Source organism: Anarrhichthys ocellatus, unplaced genomic scaffold (genome assembly GCF_004355925.1).
Source record: "Anarrhichthys ocellatus isolate YVR2014 unplaced genomic scaffold, GSC_Weel_1.0 scaffold27, whole genome shotgun sequence".
Taxonomy (NCBI): Eukaryota; Metazoa; Chordata; class Actinopteri; order Perciformes; family Anarhichadidae; genus Anarrhichthys; species Anarrhichthys ocellatus.
In genome coordinates this window covers 872,086-875,145 of record NW_022280057.1, presented here as the reverse complement: position 1 = coordinate 875,145, position 3,060 = coordinate 872,086, and the positions used below count along the sequence as shown (strand labels likewise).

The window sequence follows — 3,060 nt, the reverse complement described above, 5'->3', positions numbered from 1 at the left end:
CACACACACACACACACACACACACACACACACACACACACGGGACTGCAGATTACGCGGAACATCGTGACTAATGTAGAGGACTGAAGTTTTTTCATTTTAGGTTTTTAAAAGCAGATCAGAAAACGTGGAAAAGTTGTCCAGCGACTCCCCGATGAACACCCTAATCCAGCGTCTTCAGAGTGCCTCCCCATTCTCCTCTGCTCAAAAGGAGCCGTCAGCAGGGTTTAACTCGGCAGCACCGCACAACGCACTGCTCAGAAACAGCAAATGCAGAATGAGGCTGGTGGCTCACTTCATCTTTCATGTCGCTCCTGAGCGCATACCGTTGCAGAGTCCTTAGCTGCGGTTTCAAGGTTCCCCGCGTGGTTGCTTATTGTGAAAGTGATTAGAAATGAAGAGCTCTGTCAGTGATACGGTTGGAGTCCCAGAGTTGGTTGCCTTCAGACTGCCAAGCTCTCTTCGCTACACGATACCAGATGGCAGGTTGAACCGCGGCTGATGCCAACACTGCTGATCCTCACAGGGATCTTCAACACAAGCTAATATACTTTTCTTCAACACCAAACGTTTTTCGCATCTTTTAATGCTGCTGCTGCTTTTCAAAAGACCAAGTGGAATGTTCCTGCAGGGAACATACAAGTGAGCATTAGAACAGAGGAGTAAACAACGATCATTACCCCCACATTAGCCTGCCACCGAGATTTAGGATGAGTGGTGTGGCAGTGAAACGTTCATTATTACGGCGACAGTCTTAAACATCAGCTCAGCAGATGGTGCGCTGGAGAGATGGCACCACGTGAAGGGGGCTCAGGTGACAAACGCAGCCCAGCAGCTTGGAAAGTGTGTGAAGAAGCATCCACACCGTTATCCCACTGGGAGCTGTGTGAAAAAGTTTCTAATGATTGGATTTTGTTTGGTAATGGAGGGTTGAGGAGGAAACGGTGTGGATCACGGAGGGCTTTCTCTTAACATGGATTGTAACATATCACGACAACGCCAACAGCCTCTCAGGCAACTTCTTCTTCTGAAAGGCAAACTGGGAGAATCCTGTATGAGGCTGTATTTAAAACAACCAAGTTTCCAGTGATAACGGATTCCCCGATATCAACTTCTGAAGTTCTGTCTCACAAATACTTTCCCACTTGGGCTTATTTAGGGGAACTGGTTCCACCAGATCCGATATTTGTGGGTCATCTAGGACTCTTTGTTTTCGCACTTTATTCTTTTGTCTTCGTCCCTTTTGTCATTTCTTTCCTCGACAGCTACCGCTATGAGAATCCCACTTAGTAACCACAAATTGTCACACGACAGCCAATTAAAAGCGGAGAGTTTCCAAAGCTGCCAAATCTCCCGGTATTGTACAGTAGTCTGCTCGGTATTCAGTCTTAATTTGTTCTGCAGCACTATCATCCTATGCCAAAGAGAGCTGAAATATTTAAGCTGCTTCTCAAGCACTCTATGTGCAACCTTTAAATCTCTTCTCTCTGACAGATCTGAGCAAAGTGCCCCCTCCCCCTCCCCCCTCCCTCGCACCATTAAAGGCAATCTAAGGATGCTCTGAGGATTGATCGGAGAGGACTGGTGCAGTGTGGAGGTAAATGGCCGTCACATGGGCCTGATGGACCTTTTCTCTCTCCCGGTGGTTGCCCACATTCACTCAATTTGATTCAGAGCATGTTTGTGCCTCTGGATGGAGAGGAAATAGAGGAGAAGGGAACTGATCCGTTCTGTCTGCGCAAGAACAACAACAGCGTGGCGGCAGAGGAACAACAACTTTCCAATCAGAGAGGAGCGATAACAACACATCCTCTGGTCAAAGGCACAGTCATAATGTCATGTCTGTCCTTAACTACGTGTTTGAATTAATAATCATGCACTGTGAAGTTATTCTAATTATTGAACTGAAACACTTTTAACAAGTAGCTGCATTGGAAAGTTAATTAAACCTTACTTTGATTAGCCTGTTTCTAAATGTAAAGAAGAAGCATATAAAGACTTTATAAAGTTCTAACATGTGGTGAGGGATAAGCAGGCAAACTGGAAATGCAGTGGATGTTTTTTAGTGACTCACTGCAATGACAAACGGCAAATTAATGCCATGAGACTAATCCTTGACAAGTCATTGCTTTTATGAGCTAAAGGAAAGTAGCAATTAGCGCTATGACGACATAAACAACAGAGGAGCTGTGGGACATCGGAGGTAAATTTACCATGACCGTAAACAGAGGAGGCTGCTGAATAAAGCAGAGTAAGCAGGTTAAAGTGAGAGTTCAGACAGCATCATCCTCGCTTGATTATATCCTGTGAGCCCAGGAGGGAAACGTCCCATTTACATCCAGCTACTTAAGCGGTGAGCGGTGATTCGGGAATAAATGACACGGAAATCTTAATTAGTTAGACGTCACAGCAGAAGAAAAACCAAACAACTTCTGTATATTCAGCTTATAACTCGCAACCCTCCTGCAAGACAGGCCTAACGCGTCTCACAGAGCTCCGTTACGCTGCCCGGATATAATAAAAACCGGATTGAATGGCATGTGAGAACAAAATAATAATGCATTTTAACAGCAGTTAATCCGGCGTCAGCGTGGATGTGATCTATTCTGAAAACTTCCATCTACGAACAGCTGCAGTAGGCGTGTGTCAGTCAACATAATGGCGACGTTTCGTGTCTATTGTACCGATAAGTGAAATGCAAAACAAGGAATCATTGTTGGTCGTTTATCACACATAAAGCACACCGTTACACATCACAAGTGCTGAGGCACACGAGAATGGAAAAAAAGCAACCCTGGCACACTGGAGAGAGGAAGCACGGCGCGTCTTCTGCGGTCTCAACAGCCGCTGTACACCCGACAATTACGCACTGAACACGGACAGAAAATCTCCCAGCATGCCGGTATAACTTGCATCCAACAACTCGTGCGGTACCTGACGTCCAGCCTGCAGGCAACATAAGTACGGATAGTCGGTGTGTGCGTGTGTGTGTGTGTGTGTATACAATAACATCTCCGCTGCCAACATAAAGACCGTGTGCATACAACTTGAAGCGTGTAC

General features: G+C 45.8%; 1 protein-coding gene across 3 annotated transcripts in view; it reads right to left on the bottom strand.

Annotated features, from left to right (window-relative positions):
- The window catches only part of LOC116391746 (ecto-NOX disulfide-thiol exchanger 2-like), a 156,518-nt gene that overhangs the window by 111,234 nt on the left and 42,224 nt on the right, over positions 1 to 3,060 (bottom strand). The window lies entirely within an intron of this gene.